Source organism: Canis lupus, chromosome X (assembly GCF_011100685.1).
Source record: "Canis lupus familiaris isolate Mischka breed German Shepherd chromosome X, alternate assembly UU_Cfam_GSD_1.0, whole genome shotgun sequence".
Classification (NCBI taxonomy): Eukaryota; Metazoa; Chordata; class Mammalia; order Carnivora; family Canidae; genus Canis; species Canis lupus.
The window spans coordinates 23,781,054-23,800,799 of NC_049260.1; the positions used below are offsets into that span (position 1 = coordinate 23,781,054).

General features: G+C 37.0%; 1 pseudogene; it reads right to left on the bottom strand.

Annotated features, from left to right (window-relative positions):
* Positions 1-18,743: 18,743 nt before the first annotated feature.
* LOC111094930 lies at positions 18,744-19,119 on the bottom strand (annotated as a pseudogene).
* Positions 19,120-19,746: the final 627 nt, after the last annotated feature.

Genomic DNA, 19,746 nt, shown 5'->3' on the forward strand with positions numbered 1-19,746 from the left:
TCAGGTTCCCTGAGATGAGACATGTTTATGTTCCCAGGAAAGTAGAACTGAGTAGAACTGAGTTATTGGAATATGCTAGCTGTTCCTCTAGTCAGAACCTATTAACGACTTTGCCTGGTAAGTATCCTGTGTCTTGCCAGGGAGCTTCATGACTTCTTTCATCCTAGGGCTTTGCCTGGTCTGTCTCCAATCAACCTAAATGGAAATGCCTCCCATTTCCCAAATAAAGTCTCAGGACATCTAAGACCAAGAAAAAGGGATAAGACCTAGAATATTTTCTGCAATGGTCAAAAAAAAAAAAACTGTGAAAGAAGAGCAAATGCCTTAGAACCAGACAGATCTGAGTTCATATTCAGACTTTGTTGTGTCCTAGATGTGTGAATGTGTGCCAAATATTCCATCTCTACCTATATTTCCTGCTGTGATATGGGCATTGACAATCCCTAGCTCATACCTGGGGGAGGGGCATGCATCATAAGGGGACCAGATATAACTTTCTGGAGTGCTTATAATATTTGGGTTCCCCACATTTCCACTGCAACCTACCTTTCAGCAGGTAAGCCCTCTCACCCCTTCCCTTACTTTGACAGTAGCAATATATGAGAATTCAATTTCTCCACATCATCACCACCACTTAATTTCTGTTGTTTAGACTCTGATCATTCTAGTGGGTATAAAGTTGTATCTCATTATGTGTTTTATCTGAATTTCCCTAATGATTAATAACACTGAGCATCTTTTCTAGTGCTTACTAGCCATTGATATTTCTGTTTTGGATAAATGCCTACTCAAATCCTATGTCCTTTTGAAATTCTCTAATTCTTTAAAGCCACATTTTTGTTTTCTTGCACAATGAAACATCAAAGTTTCATTTTACATTTCACCTGCCCCTTACGAAGAATCAGGAATTTCTTCAAGGACTTTTAGGTCATTTCAGGGGGACACTTATTCAGAAATAACAAGGCATGTTCAATATTACTGGAATGACATTATTTCTAAAACGTTTCAATGAGCAGTGTTAGGAATGTTTTAAACCATTGTTCAGATTGGTGCTTCCTATTCAAATATGATAACACTAAGTTTTCTTCACTTCTGCTTCATATTTGTATCATTTTTCTTTCTTCCACAATGATAATCCTGGTTCCTACTAACTTCTATATATTTATTGATTTGTTTGTCCTGAAAGAAACATAAAGTAGGGATGCCTGGGTTGCTCAGTGGTTAGCATCTGCCTTCAGCCCAGGGCATGATCCTGGAGTCTTGGGATTGAGTCCCATATCAGGCTCCCTGTGTGGAGCCTGCTTCTCCCTCTGCCTGTGCCTCTGCCTCTCTCTGTCTCTGTCTCTGTCTCTCTCTCTCTCTGTCTCTCTCTCTGTGTGTCTCTCATGAATAAATAAATAAAATCTTTTAAAAAAATTAAAAAAGAAACATAAAATAGTTGCGGATTTACTACACCAAATTCGCTATTCACAATAAACATTAAGTTCAAGACTTTTCGCAACTCTTCCTGCTGTTAAATATATAGCACTGAGTTTCTACAATCAGTGCTTAGTGAAAAGTTACTTTGATTCTTTTCTTTTATTCCCATGATGACTGTGTTATCAATTTCACCTAGTTATTAATATTTTTTAGTCTGGATTCAAATTTAGTGTTTACCCTTTTATAGTCCTTAAAATTTTTTAAATTTAATTGAACTTTTTATAGAGTTTCTTTTTTAAATTTTTATTATTTTTATAAAAGATTTATTTATTTATTTGAGAGAATGAGAGCGAGCACAGCAGAGGAGAGGCAGAGAAAGAGTCTTAAGCAGATTCCATGCTGAGCACAGAGCCCTCTTGGGGCTCAATCTCACCACCCTGGGATCACGACCTGATCTGAAACCAAGAGTTGGATGCTTAGCTGACTACATCACCCAGGTGCCCCTAGAGAGTTTCTTCTTATTTTAAAAGTGCGTTTCTCCAAAAAATAATGATAATAACCAAAACAGAGAATCTAAAATGATGAAAAATATCTCCCTAGTTTAGACTGAGTAACGCAATAGGTATCATGCATTATTCAGAAAACATAAAATGTCATGTCCTGTGGGTGGGTTGGTATGTCCTACTTGGATTTAGAGAAACTTTAAATTATAAACCTGCCAGTTGGTAAATTTTAAGGTTTATATATTATTACCTTTGCTGCTTATTGGAATCCCCTTAGATGTTTTTAAAAAATCCTGATGTCCTCGAGTTCTATCTTCAAATATCCTAATTTAATTGTTCTGCAGTAAATCCCAGGCATCAAGATTCCTTAAATCTCCCCTCAGGTGATCATAGTATGAAAGCAAGGTTGAAAATCACTACTCCAGTCTAAAATTAGATCAGGAATTTGAAGAACAGAAGAATATTGGTTAATGAGAGTCCCCAGAAGTCACTGGCTGACTGTGGTGACATGTCCTAAAAGGGTGAAAACCTCTGCCCAGGAAGACTCAGTTTCCCTGAGATCAGACCAGTTCATGTTCCTAGGGAAGCAGTAGAGCTGAGTCATTAAACTAGCTGTTCCTCTAGTCAGGATCCAATGACGACTTTGGCTAATCAGTATCCTGTGCCTTTGAATGCCACTTTCTGGTTACACAAAGACACAACCAAAGCATCAAAACAATCATATCCTTTCACACTGATTAGGTGAATGTCTTAGGCCAAATATCACTTATACTAATTTCTATAAGCAGAAGGGAGACAAGATAAAACTTTAGTATCCTCCTTTTCAGGACCAAAGCTGTTAAGAGGCTATTGGTCATATATATAAGTGACATTAGGCAAACAGATCAATATCATGTAAAATTCAGGAATATAAAGTGAAAAATTCTCATACTCAGAACAATTCTTATTAGCAAGAAGCATATGGAACACTTTCTGATTCAAGTCGAAGTAGATGTGATAGAGCAGGAATAGATTAGGTCAATAAGCAATTTTTATGTTAATAATGAGGCAACTTACAAAGAGTACTCTCTGAATGCAAATAATTATTTTTGAGTAATAAGCCCATGATAACAATCGACACTAGGAACCTATATTTTAGCTACAAAATATACATTGCTTTCACAAATTTACTTGTTTTAATGAAATTGCTATTATCTGACACTTTATTTTATGGAACTGAAAGCTGCTACTGAGAACATAATTGCAAATTCCCTTATATGTCTCCATCTCATTCAAAAAAATTTATCTATGTATACTACTTGAATCAAATAAGAAAGCTACCAAGGAAACTCAAAATCAAAGACTTTAACTTTAGAAATAATTTTCATGATATCAGCCTCTATATTCCATAGGCCTCTGCTTCATTAATAAACAAACAAATGATAGTGTTTAGAAAACTATATTCATATAGGTATGTCTCCCTATAAGATCAAATACAGCTACAGCAGGATACAAAATCAACATACAAAAATCTATACACTAACAACAAACTATCTCAAAGAGAAATTTAAAAAGCAATCCCATTTACAATAACATCAAAAAAATAAAGTGCTTAGGAATAAATTTACCAAGGAGGTTAAAATATGTACACAGAAAACTGTAAGACATGTATGACAGAAATTGAAGAAGACAAAAATAAATGGAAAGACCTCATGTTCATGGATTTGAAGAATTAATATTATTACAACAGTCATATGATGTGATCTACAGATTCATTGGAATCCCTACCAAAATTACAGTGACATTTTTCACAGTTCTAGAAAAAAACAATCCTGAAAATCAGATGAAATTGCAAAAGATCCCAAATAACCCCAAATAACTGAAGTAATATGAAGAAAGAAGAAGAAAACTGGAGGTATCTTATAATTTGATTTGAAACTATATTACTAATCTATAGTAATCAAAACAGTGTGGTATTATCATAAGCACAGACACAAAAACCAGTGAAACAAAAAGCCCATAAATAAACTCATGTAAATATGATCAACTCATCTTTGACAAGGGCACTGAGGACACACAATAGGAAAAGAATAATCTATATAATTAGTGGTCTTGGGAAATTGGTACCCACATGCAAAAGAATGAAATTGGAACCCTGTCTTAAACTCCTCACAAAAATTAACTGAAAATGGATTAAAACTTAAATATAAACCTGAAACCATAAAACTCCTAGAAGAAAACATGGGGAAAAGGCTTCTTAACATTTGTCTTGACAATGATCTCTTTTGGATATGACCCTAAAAGCATAGGCAACAAAAGCAAAAACAAAAAAGTAGAACTACATCAAATTAAAAAGTCTCCGCATAGCAAAGGAAAGGAAACAATCAACAAAATGAAAAAGCAAACTATGGAATGGGAGAAAATATTTGCAAACCATGTATCTAATAAGGGGTTAGTATCTAAAAAAGACAGAGGCTTCTGAGTGGCTCAGTTGGTTAAGTGTCTAACTCTTGATCTCAGCTCAGGTCTTGATCTCAATGTCATTAATTCAAGCCCCATTTTGGGCTCCAGACAGGGTGTGGAACTTATTTTTTTTTAAATATTTTAAAATATCTAAAATATATAAGAAATAGATACCCCTCAATAGCAAATAATAATAATGATGATGATAATAATAATAATAATAATAGCCCAATTAAAAATTGATCAGAAGACCTGTGTAGATATTTTTCCAAAGAAGACATACAAATAGCCAACAGTTATATAAAAAGGTATTCAAGGTAGTCGACATCATTCATCATCAGAAAAATGCAAATTGAAACCACAATGAGATATCACCTCACAACTATTAGTATGGTATCACATAAGGAATTTTTTTAAAGGTGAATTCATAGGAACAGATTATAGAATTGTGGTTGCCAGAGGCTAGAGGCTGGGAGAAATGTGGAAATGTTAGTCAAAGAATAAAAACTTTCAGTTGTAAAAAGGATTTCTGTCACTTGGAACTAGAGGAAGGAGACTGGTAAGTTAGTTTGGCTACAAAATAGAAAGGAGGCAAAAAAGAAACCTCATAAAGGAAGTAATTGCATTCAAACATTACCACTTCTAAAAGCGATACAGGAAATTACTAAAGTGCAATTAAATGAACCCTGTAACTTGCATCACCCAGCCCCTAGGTGAAGGGTGGGTGTACACCCATACTGGGGCAGCCCACACTTGAACTCTTTTAAAGAACACCTCACTTTTCATTCCCTTCCCCTATGTTCATCTGTTTTCTATTTTTTTTAATTTTTATTTATTTATGATAGGCACACAGTGAGAGAGAGAGAGAGAGGCAGAGACACAGGCAGAGGGAGAAGCAGGCTCCATGCACCAGGAGCCCGACGTGGGATTCGATCCCGGGTCTCCAGGATCGCGCCCTGGGCCAAAGGCAGGCGCCAAACTGCTGCACCACCCAGGGATCCCTGTTCATCTGTTTTCTTTCCTAAATTCCACATCTGAGTGAAATCATATGGTATTTGTCTTTCTCTGATGGACTTCTTTCGCTTAGCATAATACATTCTAGCTCCTTCCATGTCATTGCATATGGCAAGATTTCACTTGATGGAATGAGCACCAGGCATTATATACAAGTGATGAATCACTAAATTCTACCCCTGAAACTGACAATACACTATATGTTACCTAAACTAAATTTAAAGATTTTTTAAAAACATTTTAATACATTTACATAAAAAATTAAAGAACACTTCACTTTAATGTATTGTGTGTTTTGGAAAGGAGTACAGCATGTTATGTCTAGTGGGGAATACTTCCCTCCTTCTGTCCTTTCTGCAACCCCATCACTTGAGGATTTTATGTAAGAACTGTGTTACTGCCCATGTTGACCAGGATTACTCTGGAGGTGTTCATTCACAGCACAAGCCTAATTTGAGTTCTGAACTGTCTTTCAAAGCTAAATGTCTGCATGATATCACATCTGTTATACCTCTGGGGAAAATGTGTATGTAAATGTACAGAAATTAAAATGTTGCCCCATTAACAAATTTCTTCTGGAATGTCTTCCTTACCTCATCTGATGGTATCCACTGAAGGGCATTTCATGACCATGGCTACAAGAAATAAAAACTCTAACCTATTTATGAAAAATGAATGGATGAGAGAATGAATGAGTGAAAAGGAATTCTGAGGCTCTAATGAACAGCATAGTGACTATACTGTATTCTTGAGATTTACTGAGAGAATAGATCTTAAGCCTTCTCATCACACACATACACACAAAGGTAACTATGTGATGTGATCTATGTGATCTGATAGACATGTTCATTAACTTAATTGTGGTAAATCTCTCTCTCTCTCTCTCTCTCTCTCTCTCTCTCTATATATATATATATATATATATATATATAATCTCTATATATATATATATATAATCACATTGTATATTTCAAATGTATACAATTTTGTCAACTATACCTCAATAAAGCTGGAATTAAAGGATGGCTACAAATTCTTTGCTTCATCCCACTGAGAGGAGGTAAGGTCTATATCCCCTTCCCCTGAATCTGGATGAGTTCCTCACTGCTCTGAATAGTAAAATACTACAGACATATTGCAATCTGGGCCTAGGTATTTAAAAACTGGCAATATCCTCACCACAATCAGGTGGGATTTACTCCTGGATTGCAAGAGTTGTTCAATATTCACCAATCTATCCATATGATACATCACATCCTTAAGAGAAAGGATAAGAACCATATGATCATTTCAATAGACACTAAAAAAGCATTTGGCAAAGTACAACATCCATTCATGGTAAAAATCCTCAACAAAGTAGGTTTAGAGGGAGCATGACTCAACATCATAAAGGCCATCTGTGAAAAAGCACCAGCTAACATCATTCTCAATAGGGAAAAACTGAGAGCTTCTCCCCTAAAGTCAGGAATAAGACAAGGATGTCCACTCTCACAACTTTTATTCAACATATTACTGGATGTCCTAGCCATAGCAATGAGACAACAAAAATAAATCTAAATCAGTAAGCAAAAAAGTACAACTTTCACTATTTGCAGATGACATGATACTCTATATAGAAAAGCTGAAAGACTCCACCAGAAAAATTGGTGAACTGATACACGAATTCAGTAAAGTCACAGGATACAATCTCAATGTACAGAAATCTGCATTTCTATACACTGATAATGAAGCAGAAGAAAGATAAATTTTAAAGTAAGTCTCATTTACAATTGCACCAAAGATAATAAGATACCTTAGGAATAAACCTAACCAAAGAGGTGAAAAATCTGTAATCCAAACACTTATAAAACACTGATGAAAGAAATTGAAGAAGATGCAAAGCAATGGAAAGACACTCCATGTTCATGGTTGGAAGAACAAATATTGCTAAAATGTCTATACTACCCAAAGCAATCTATACCTTTAATGCAATCCCTATCAAAATACCAATAGTATTTTTCACAGAACTAGAACAAACAATATTAAAATTTGTGTGGAACCACAAAAGACCCCTAATAGCCAAAGTATTCTTGAAAAAGAAAAGACAAAAAGAAAAAAAGAAAAAAAGAAAAGAAAAGCTGGAAGCATCACAACTCTGGACTTCAAGGTTTATTACAAAGCTGTAGTGATCAAATCAGTATGGTACTGGCATAAACATAAACACATAGATCCCTGGAACAGAATATAAAACCTAGAAAGGAATCCATATCTATATGGTCAATTAATCTTTGACAAAGCAGGAAAGAATATCCAATGGGAAAAGGACAGTCTCTTCAACAAATGGTGTTGAGAAATGCAGACAGCAACAAGCAAAATAAAGAAACTGGACCAGTTTCTTACACCATACATAAAAATAAATTTAAAATGGATGAAAGACTGGAGCCCCCCAGGTGGTGCGGTCAGTTAAGTGTCCAACTTTTGGTTTCAGCTCAGGTCGTGATTTCAGGGTGGTGAGATTGAGCCCTGCATCTAGCTCCACATTCAGCAGGGAGTCTGCTTTTCTCCCTCTGCCCCTCCCCCTGTGTGCTCTCTCTCTAAAATAAATAAATAAATCTTTTTGAAAAATGGATAAAAGACCTAAATGTGAGACTTGAAACAAACAAATGAAAAAAAAAAAAAAAACAGAAGAGAGCGCAGGCAGTAACTTCTTTGACATCAGCTATATAGCAACATTTTTCTAGATCTGTCTCCACAAGCAAGGGGGAAAAAAGCAAAACTAAACTATGGGGACTACATCAAAATAAAAATCTTCTGCACAGTGAAGGGAACAATCAACAAAGCTAAAAGGCAACCTACAGAATAAAAGAAGATATTGTCAAATGACGTATTTGAGAAAGGGTTAGTATCTAAAATACATTAAGAACTTATAAAACTCATCACCCAAGATAGAAATAATTCATTTTAAAAATGGGCAGAAGAAGGGCGCCAGGGTGGCTCAGCAGTTGAGCATCTGCCTTTGGCTTAGGGCATAATCCCGGAGTCCCAGGATCAAGTCCTATATTGGGCTCCCTGCATGGAGCCTGCTTCTCCCTCTGCCTATGTCTCTATCTCTATATCTCTGTGTGTCTCTCATGAATAAATAAATAAAATCTTTTTAAAAAGATGGGCAGAAGACATGAACATACATTTTTCCAGAGAAGGCATAGGGATGACCAACAGACACATGAAAATATGCTCAACACCACTCATCATCAGGGAAATGCAAATCAAACAACAATGAGGTATCACCTCACTCCTGTCAGAATGATTAAAATCCACAACACAAGAAACAACAGGTGTTGGTGAGGACATGGAGAAAAAGGAACACTTGGGCAATGATGGTGGGAATGCAAACTGGTGCTACCACTATGGAAAAAATTATAGAGGTTCCTCAAAACGTTAAAAATAGAACTACCCCATGATTTAGCAATTGCAATACTGAGTGTTCACCTCAAGAATACAAAAACAGTAACTCAAAGGAATACTTGCATTCCTATGTTTATAGCAGCATTATTTATAGTAGTCAAGATATGGAAGCAGATCAAGTTTCCATAGATTTATTAATGGATAATGAATAAGTGGCATATATATAAATATATATATAGAGAGAAATATTATTCAGCCATAAAAAATGAAATCTTGCCATTTACAATGACATGGATGGAGTTGGAGAGTATAATGCTCACTGAAATAAGTCAGAGAAAAACAAATACCATACGATTTCACTCATCTGTGAGTGAAGGGAGAAGAGACAGAGAAAGAGAGAGAGAAAGTAAGAAATCAACTCTTAATTATACAGAACAAACTGATGGTCACCAGAGGGGACGGGGTGGGGGGGTGGGAGAAATGAGTGATAGGGATTAAGGAGTTCACTTGTCGTGATGAGTGCAGGATGATGTATGGAACTGTCAAATCATTATATTGCACACCTAAAATTAATATAGCACTATATGTGGACTAACGAATTAAAATAATAACTTCTTTTAAAGTTTTTTTAAAAAACTGGCAAAGTCCATTTCCTGTCTCTTAGAACCTGATCCTAGGGCAAGTCAGCTGCCATATAAAGAGTCCATCCAACTACCCTGAGCCTGCCATGTCTTCAAGAAGCCCAAGCCAAAATGAAAGGCCATGGTGAATGAGATCCATGTGGAGACAGTAAGAGATAAGGAGCCCCAAGGCTCTAAGTTTGAATGACAAACTCATCCTCATACAGATTCCCCCAGGGAAACCATGTAACCATGTGGATTAGAGACAACATATTGATCAAGCCCTTCCTGAATTCCTTAGTCATAAAACAGTGAGCAAATAAAATGGTTATTTTAAGCCACAATGTGTGGTTTATTAAGTTGAAATAAATGGAACAAACTCAACTGCTCTCTGATTGCCTAGCTGTAAAGGACCTTTAAGTAGGTTCCATATCTTTGTAGGTATCTGTAAGACTGTACCTCCGAAAATAGAGTACTATTAGCCTCTTGATATCTTTAACTTTCCTGGTGACCTATTCTATGTACCTGATTCCAAATGCCTTTAAAATCCTAGTTTCCAACATGATGTCTGTGGTCCATACTCTCATCCTTGCAGTGGTGGACATCCCAACTATTTGTCCAACTTTCATTCTGTGAATGATATCATGATTAATACTAATAATCATGAACATCTGTAGAATTCTTCTAAGTGTCAGACAACATGCTAAATACTTTACATTATTATCTCACTCAAAACTCCCAAATATCTCACATAGTAAGTCCCATTTCTATTCCCATGAATGAGGAAACTAAGTCTCCAAAAGAGCTAGAGACTTGCCCAAGTCAAGGAGCTATTAAGTGGTAGAAGAGGGATTTGAATCCCAGGCAGACTGACTCTAGGGCAGAGAACACTATCAGTGTCTCTGGATAGCTACTGTTCATCTATTAGTTTTGTAGCCTGCAAGAAATGGGCTCATTCACAAATCGCCTTCCAAGGTTGGGTAGAAAGGAGTAAGAGTGAAAAGTTTGGATAAATATGCACTGCTAAACCTTTATCTAAATGTTAACAATGTCCTGAGTCCATTTCATTTTCTTCCACCTCAGATTACAGAAAGGTGGTTTCAATTTTGTGATTTATCAAGAAATTATTAACTGCATTTGATTGGACAAATACCCCCTCTCAATGTGGATATTAGTAGCTTGCTGTGTGATTGTTAATTCCAATCAGTTTACATTAGGTTGAAGTGCCAAGTTCACTAGTAAAAGGTAATATATCTCCAAAATAAATGCTGCTTTAGGGAAGCTTATCTGTCAATCATTATATTCTTCACAGAATCTTAAATGAGCCAACACAACTCACAGAAAATTGGCCAGACACATCAAGCAGATCCTTCCACATTTGCAAGCTAGTCAATTAATTCAAAGGATTATTAGCCTAGTCAAGAGTTACAGCTAGAAATAGTGATTGTTTCCAAGTTCATATAGGAGTGTTGACCAGGTTGATTTCACAAACAATTGCCTGAAGGAGGGGTCATTAAGTATCAATAATAAGTATCTGACTGGATCAAGAAGAATGAAAGTTGATTTGAACCAAACTCCAATTTTCCTATTCCTTTCAATGCTAGGGGGCTCAACATGAAACCATATGTATGGTTTATTCATGGAAGGTTCCTAAATTTGTCATTAACTGGTATATTTTTATGTATTAGTGCTATATCTGAATAAATGAACCAAATTATGTAAAAATGACCATCTTAGATTATAAACATTTATATATGTTTCTTTCCCCATTTAAGCTCTCTGAAGTTAAGACACGCTTCTTATTTATTTCTGTATGCCTCAGAGCATGCCCAACATGGTGCCTGGCCCAGTTGCTCAAAAAAAGACATGATTCAAGTGGAATTGAATTGGGATGCCTCTTGCTGTTTTAAATAACTGTTTTATAGATGCATAAAAGGCATACAAGTATTCAAAATGGTCTAACCTAGCCTAATACATTAATGTTAGATTTACTTTTATTTTAGCATCTTGAGACATAATTTATGGTACCATGAATTTCACCTATTTAAAGCATACAACTCAATGACAGTATATTTACAGAGTTGTACAATCATCACCTCAATTTCAAACATTTTCATCACTCTCAAAAGAAATCCTGTACCCATTAGCAGTTGTCCCCCATTCTCTCCACCTATCGCCTCTGAAAACTACTCATCTCCTTCTCTATATATAGATTTGCCTATTCTGGATATTTCATATAAACTGGATGATAGAATTTGTGGCTTTTTTTATATGGCTTCTTTAACTGAGCAGAATGTTTTTGATGTTCAGCCACGTTGTAGCATATACCAGCACTCCAGTTGTTTTTATGCCTGAATAATATTCCATTGTATGAATATACCATTTTGTTCATCCATTCACCTGTTGATGAACATTTGTATGGTTTTCAGGTTTGGGCCACTATGAATAATACTACTAGAAATATTATTTTACAAGTCTTTGTTTAAACATAAGTTTTCATTTCTCTTGGGTATATACCTAGGAGTGAAATTGCTGGGTGATATGGTAACTCTATATTTTGATTCAGTAAATTATGATAATCTGTCCCTAAATTAACTAATTCTGGCTTCTGTAATCTCCACTCTACTAATGAGCTCATCCATTGAGTTTTTAGTTTTAGTTATTGTATTTTTCAGTTCTATTATTTTAATTTAGTTCTTTTCAATAAATTCTATTTCTTCATTGAGATTTTCTATTTTTTCCTTTGTTTTTAAAAGAATTTAAAAGTGCTTCTTTACACATTTATATGATGGCTCATTTAAAATCTTTGTTGGAAGTGAAATAAGTCAGACACAGAAAAACAAATACTGTATGATCTCACTTATATATGATATCTAAAAAAGTTGAACTCATAGAACCAGACAGTAGAAGGTGGTTGCAGGGGCTGGGGTTTGGGGGAGAATGGAGAGATGTTGGTCAAAGGGTGCAAACTTTCAGTTGTAAGATGAATAAGTTCTGGGGATTTAATGTACAACACAGTAACTATAGTTAATAATACCATACTTCAGGGAGAGAAACCATGAGAGTCTCTTAACTCTAGGAAACAAACAGAGGGTTGCTGGAGGGGAGGGAGGTGGGGGATGGGGTAACTGGGTGACAGGCATTAAGGAGGGCAGGTGATGTGATGAGCACTGGGTGTTACATGCAACTGCTAAACCATTGAACACTATATCCGAAACTAATGATGTGCTATATGTTGGCTAATTCAATTTAAGTTTTAAAAATACTATATGCTTGAAATTAGCTAAAAGAGTAGAGCTTAAGTGTACTCATGCATACAAAATAAAGAACTACAAAATCTTCGTCAGATAATGCCACGATCTGATTCATCTTGGTGTTATCAATTGATTGTCTTTTTTTTTTTTTGCCCCCAATCATGCTGTGATTTTTCTGGTTCTTCATGTGATAAGTGATTTTCTATTTTATCCTGGACATTTTACATCTGATGTTGTGAGACTCTGGGCACTCCTGTTTTTAGCAAGCAGTCCCCTGTTCTAGCTCACTGTGAGGGCAGTTAGCTGTGAATGTTTTACTTCTCACTGGGTCCCAACCAACCATCCTGGCAAGAGGGGCAGCAACACACACTGCCTCACTGCAGACAAGTGGGGTGCTGGTTTAGCTCTTTCCTTGGCCCTGCTGATAACTCTCTTGGTGAAAGTGGGGCGCCAACTCACACTGCCTCATAACCTGTGAATGTACATGAAAGCTCAGCTTCCTGTGGGGCCCAGCTACCACCAGTAAGGGGAGAAGGTGACTTACGCCACTTTGTTGCTACAGAATCAGGGCAGAAACTTGGATGCTGGATTCCTTTGACACTAGAAAAGCAGATGACAGAAAGCCAAATGCCACCTGGCCCCACCTCTTACCATTTTGTTCGGCTTCACTGACATGGAGTGGGAGTGAAGAGGCAGCCTGCAGCTGGATCCCACTGACACCACTGTAGCTGGGAAACAGAGCGCCACTCACTACTGCCAGGTGGGGAATGGAAGTTGGGTCCCCGCTCAGCTTAATGATGTAGGAACAAGTTGGGGGCAGATGGGGCTAGGCAGGGAAAAGTAAGGGAAAGGCCCAGAGTCAGGCTCCCATAAATCTGTGGGCTCCCATAAATCCCAAGGACACTGAAAGACCCAGAGTCAGGCTCCTACCCATCCCAAGAAAACAGAGATAAGGCAGGGAAAACAGAGAAAAAATAAATAAATCTGGCTCCCTAGATCCAAAATGTTAGGGAATATCTCCCTTTGATGTTTACCAAGCAATCATAGAAACTCACCAGACCACAAAGAAGTAAGTCATTAAGGGTTTTATCAAAAGTCCTCACTCACACCAAGACAGCACAAGACTCTCAAGGCTGCAAGCTCCCCAGTCAGTTCTCAAAGAAAGACTGCCACAGGTGGCTCAGCGGTTTAGCACGGCCTTCGGCCCAGGGCGGGATCCTGGAGACCCGGAATCGAGACCCACGTCAGGCTCCCTGCATGGAGCCTGCTTCTGTCGCTGCCCCCCCCCATAAATAAATTAAATCTTTTTTAAAATAAAAAATAAAAGCCCCCAGGCGCAATCCTGTCGGGACCCCTATCACTTCTGAGAGCTTTCTCTGTATCTCTGCTTAATAAACTCCTATTGCTATATTCACTCTCTGTTGTCTGCAAGATTCATTCTTTGACTCGGTGAGACAAGAACCTGGTTCTGCCGTATTGTTAAGACTATCTCTGCAGGGGAATCAGAGCACCCGCTCATTGCTTTGGGTGGGGGTTGGAAGATCAACTGCCCTGAACACCCTGCTGGCATCACTCAGCAAGGGTGTGAGAGTGCTGCCACCTTATACCAGGCGGGAAATGGAAAATAAGCTCCCCATTCAGAAGGTTAAGCCCCTGCCCAGGTTCCTTCCATGGGGCAATGCAGTGGTATGGAAGATCAAATCCCCACTCAGCCCCATTGAAATACTGGAGGTGAGAGATGTTTTCTCCATTGATGTTTGGTGGGAGTAGTGCGAGTATTGCCAAAATATTTTGTTTTACTTACTTTTTTATTGTTAAGCTACTCTCTTCCTAGTCCTTTGGCTAGGGAAAAGAATCTTTTTTTAAATTTTCTTTGTCCGTGGCTATTGGTGGTTCTCTATCAGAGGTTTCTAGAGAGCCCCATCCAGATACATGAGAGGTAATAAGGAACCCAGAGAACTCACCAGCATGCCATTCCCGAAGTCCCAAGCTCCTTAAGCAGTCCATCTTTTTCTTTCCACTCCTCAAGACTCTTTCTGTGCTTGTTTTTTGTGTTATATCCAGGGATTTGGGGGAAATATGTATGATCTGAAATGCAAGTGATCTGTCATCTTGAATCATTTGAATTAATTTTTACTCTAGATAACATTTTTAGGTCCTCTTAAAAATCAAAGTTGACAGTAAAGAGCCCATTTGTGTGGGTAAAACTTGATACAAAAGGTCAGCATTGCTAACATTTTTCCCTGGAAAATCCCCTAAGAATATAAAAACATTTATTTTTTTCCTCTATCTTCCAAACATTTTAAATGCTTGTAAGAACTGATGTAGTAGAATTTTTTTAAGTGAACAGTCATCTAAAAATAGCTCTAATTCCACAAACTAGGAGAAAGAAAAGAAAGAGAACAATTCAAGCCATCATAGAGTCCATTTAAGTAGTGAAATGGGTAAATCTTTGCTAGGAAAAAATAGAATGGGGCATTATGCAGAGGACTTCAAAATATATATGAGATTTAAAACCTGCGTTTCAAAAACTATAAAGGTTTACAAATTTAAAACGGTGCAAAAACACCAGTTAAGGAACAAAAACAAAAGAAAGTCCCTACACATTACAGTTGGAAATTTCAAAATCACCTTTGCAGAAAGTTAAAACACCTTGGAAATTGACAGAAATGAAAAATGAAACTAGTCATTGGATTCTCTGCTTAACTGGAATTCCCTTTATTGGCTTCAGGACCAAGAAAGTAGCAGACTTACTGGTCCCGGTGCAGTTCTTAAACCACGCACCCATCGGATGTTCCCTATCTGTAGAAGAAAATATGCAACACTATCTAATTTCCAGAGAGAAAGTTGTAAATTGCCTTCCCACCTTTCTCCTTGGTGTTTATTGTGGAAAAAGGATACCAAGAAATACAATGAAACCAAAACTGACACCAGAAGTGTTTGGGTTTCCATTCTGCTGTATCAGTGTTGCTGGTTTATAAATTGGTCTCTGTACACAGAAGGCGAGGAGAAACTGAAGAAAGCAGCAGACCCTTCCAGATTGGTCGGCAGTGGATTTACTAAACAAGGGAATTGAACCCTGAGGCTTGTCTTGGGCGCCACCAGACAAATAGATCTATGCACCCACCCACCTGAATCTTAAGTTTACAGAGAGGCCTTAACTGGGTTCAGTCACATCCAGGTGCGCTCAACAACACATTGCTCTCTCAAGGCTGTGTCCTTGAATGTGGTTCCAACTGTGGGAACTGTGGGCAGAAGATACATCTCAAGGACAGGGGAGGGGGCAGGGAGCCTCTGATGGCCCAGGTCTAGGTCACAGCTCAGCCAGGGGTCACATCTTCTCAGCGACCTCCTCTAACAATTTTCAGCCCAAGACAAAATCCCAGAGGGGGCAGTCTCTCTAGGGTTTTGTTACTTCTCAGTTAATTCAATGAGATGTCTATAAATATAGCACTTAAGAATAATATTAATTAATTTTCATCACAATTTCATGTATATATTTATGTTACGTACACATAATCTGCATTTCTAAAATGTATAATGCACTTCTATAAGCATGCTGCAGTATAGATATAGTTAGACCTAATTTTAAACTTTTCATAAATCCCACAGTATTAGTAGGGAACAACATAAACTATGGGGTTACAGGAGCACTCTTAATCTGGTCGCAGTACAATCACTAACCTTAAATTATTATCGTCCACTTCTTCATCCAAGATGCAAAAACTCTTCCATCTAGGTCTAGGGCAAAAGGGTCATTTCCCAAAATCTATTTCTGTGCACATGACCCAGGTTAGGAAAAAGGAAGCAGAGAGCAGAGACTGCAAGATCTAAATGCTCTGAAGAGACATTGCTTCTCTTGCTGGGTGAAATTTTACCAATGCCGTTTATTAGCAAGTTCGATAAGTCTTGATAAACTGTGGGATGAAACTTTTGAAGTAAAAAAGTAAAAAAAAAAGTTTCTGCTGGCTTTAATAATTACTAAAATTAAAAGGGTGAGCAGCATTACAGCTTGTTACAGGAAGGCTTTATGGAAACTGTGATTCTAAAAGGATACCTCTGACTCACTAGAATCATTCCAGGCATATAGAGCAAAATGAGGAGGGAAGAAAAAAATCTACCCAGGAAAGGTATTAAGAAAAGAAATCTGTTTAGTCACAGGGAGAGAAGGGGGAGGGAAGTAGCAGGGGCCCAAAGGAAGCAAGGGAAGAAATAGAAATGGGACGAAGGGATTAAGGGGTTGGGAGGTGAGGACAGGTCTGGATTAGTTTGAAAGGCGCTGAGACCAGGTTAAGTGATTTACGAAAGGTCCCCTACTGAGTCACTGGCAGCTCTGCTTCCATCCCTCCTATTTTGGGTTTCCTCTTTAGTTCCTTGTCTCTACACAGAAATAGACATTCTATGTGATTTTCTCTCATTGCAAATCTTTTATACTTTAACTCAGAAAGCCGTGTTTAGAGGACTGTGTAGGTGGTTGTTTTTAATGTTGAATTTTTTCCCCTTCTTTGGGAAAACTGCTGGTATAGAAAGCTTCCTTGACTCAGTATTGAGACAAATAAAAGACAAATGTGTTATTCTACTGAGACTGTTGAAATGAAAGTTTGCTTTGAAGTAGGGTACTAGAATACATATGAGAGAATGCTGTTCTTGTCATAAAAACTGTCAGCTGAGCTTTCTTTGCCATGTCAGAGAGAATGACAATCTAACAGGGCCAAAGTCAGACTGAGGGAATAGATTTTCTTTTCTTTAATCACTAACTCAACCTATGACCAGAAGAAGACAATATTAGAGATAGAAAGTAAATTCAAAATCTGGAGAATATGGCCAATAATCACAAAATCAATGTAAATGGATTTCAAGAATTAAAATTGTTACTGTCTATTGACAGGAATATTAAAAGTATTAGTGACTATTCATAAGTATTTTTGAACAAATCATTGACTTAGTTCTATAATTTTGACATCATAAATTTGATTTAACAGAAAGTTTTCTATCTTTAGAAGGCAACAGCTTAAATCCATCCATCTGGAGTCTGGTGTTTGAAACAGTTATTTCTAGAAATCTCTGATGATACAAATCAAAACAATTTATAATACAAAACCTTAAAATGCAACAACAAATACATTTTTAAATTTTTCTCTTGAATTAATTTGCCTTTAATTTCATATCTTATTGGCTTGGATTTTTAACACCATGTCTATTTTTTTTAATGTGAATGAGCCTAATGCACAATGTTCAAAGAAAAGTATTAAATTTAAAATGAAGAGAAACCTGAAGAGATATTCTCTTAGTCAATAACTATTTCTAGGGCCATATTTCAGCCATTAATGTTAAATTTAAGTGAAAACTTGTTTTTTGTAAATCTTTTGAAATAGTTTCATTAATTAAAGAATTTCCTCAGCTTCACTGAGATATTATTGACATTTGTTTAAGGTTTATAACATGATGATCTGATACACATATATTGCAAAATAATCACTACAATAAGGTAAGCTAACACCTCTATGCCCTCACATAATAATGTTTTTGTTATTGTTGTCATAACATTTAAGATTTACTCTCTTAAAAACCTTCAAGTATATAATATAGTATTGTTAATTATAGTCACCATGCTGTACATTAAATTTCCCAGAACTTACTCATCTCATAGATGAAAGTTTGTACTCTTTGTCCAACATATCCCCTTCCCACAACTCCTCCAGCCTCTGGAAACCAGCATTCTAATCTCTATTTCTAGGAGTGGGGTTTTCTAGTTTCCACATAGAAGTAAGAATATATAGTATTCTCCATCTGAATTATTTCACTTAGTATAAGCCATGAATGTCTATCTTTTTTTCTCCATCCCTGCGTATTTTATTTATGTCAGCTAGATATTTACAGACATTTGCTAATATAGAAATACAATGGCCAGGCAGGCAGAGAGTTGATGCCATGCAACCCTTACTGCAAAGACCCTCCATGTCCTTGAGACTTGATCTCTTCCAAATGCTTTCTTTTTCTTTTTTTTCTTTTTTTTTAAATTTAAATTCAATTTGCCAACATATAGTATAACACTCAGTGCTCATCCCATCAAGTGCCAAATATTTTCTCTAAGGCTTTAAATAGTTTCAAACATTTCCACATGAAAACGATTTTGCACCACTTCTGTGCATGGAAATTGGGCTGAGCTCAGTATTGTACTTCGTGAAGTAGTCCTTTGGAGACACGACCAGACCATGACTTTTCCAGGTGCCCCAGTACACAGTCTCGATGGCGTTTATCATTTCCTGTTTGTCTTCCGTGGCCCAGTTGATCTTGTTGTTGTTACCAGTATCCAGGTCAATCATGATGTGCTTGTTCATTCTCGGCCATGCTGTACAGCACCTCATCCATCTTCATACACATGGGGTCCCAGTCGTGTCCAAAGCAGATGACCACCATGAGGTCCTCCTCTGAAAGTATGGCCTGATCCACTGACCAGCTGTTGTGCAGGTGCGGGAGCATGTTGCAAAAGGCAGGATTTCCTTCTTTTTTATGGCTGAGTAATATTTCATTGTATATATGTACCACACTTTCTTTATCCATTTATCCACCAGTGGACATTTAGGTTGTGTACATCTTAGCTATTGTGGATAATGCAGCAACAAACATGTGAGTATAGACCTCACTTCAAGATAATGATTCTATATCCTTTATGTATATGCCCAGGTGTGGAATAGCTGGATTGTATGGTAGATTTTCAATTTTTGAATTTTCGAGGAGCCTTCATACTATTTTCCACAGCAGCTGCACCAATTTACATCTCCACCAATAATGCACAGGGCTCCCTTTGTCTACGTCCTCACCAACGCTTGCTGTCTCTTGACTTTTTGATAATAGCCATTCTAACAGTTGTGAAGGAATAGCTTCTTGTGGTTTGATTTGCATTTTCCTAATGATTAATGATGCAGAACATCTTTTCATGTACCTATTGGTCATTTGTATGTCTTCTTTGGAAAAATGTCTATTCAAGCCCTCTGCCAATTTATTTAATTGGATTGTTTGGATTTTTACTATTGAGTCATATGAGTTCCTTATATATTTTGGATACTGACCCTTAAAGAGATATATGATTTGCAAATATCCCTCTCT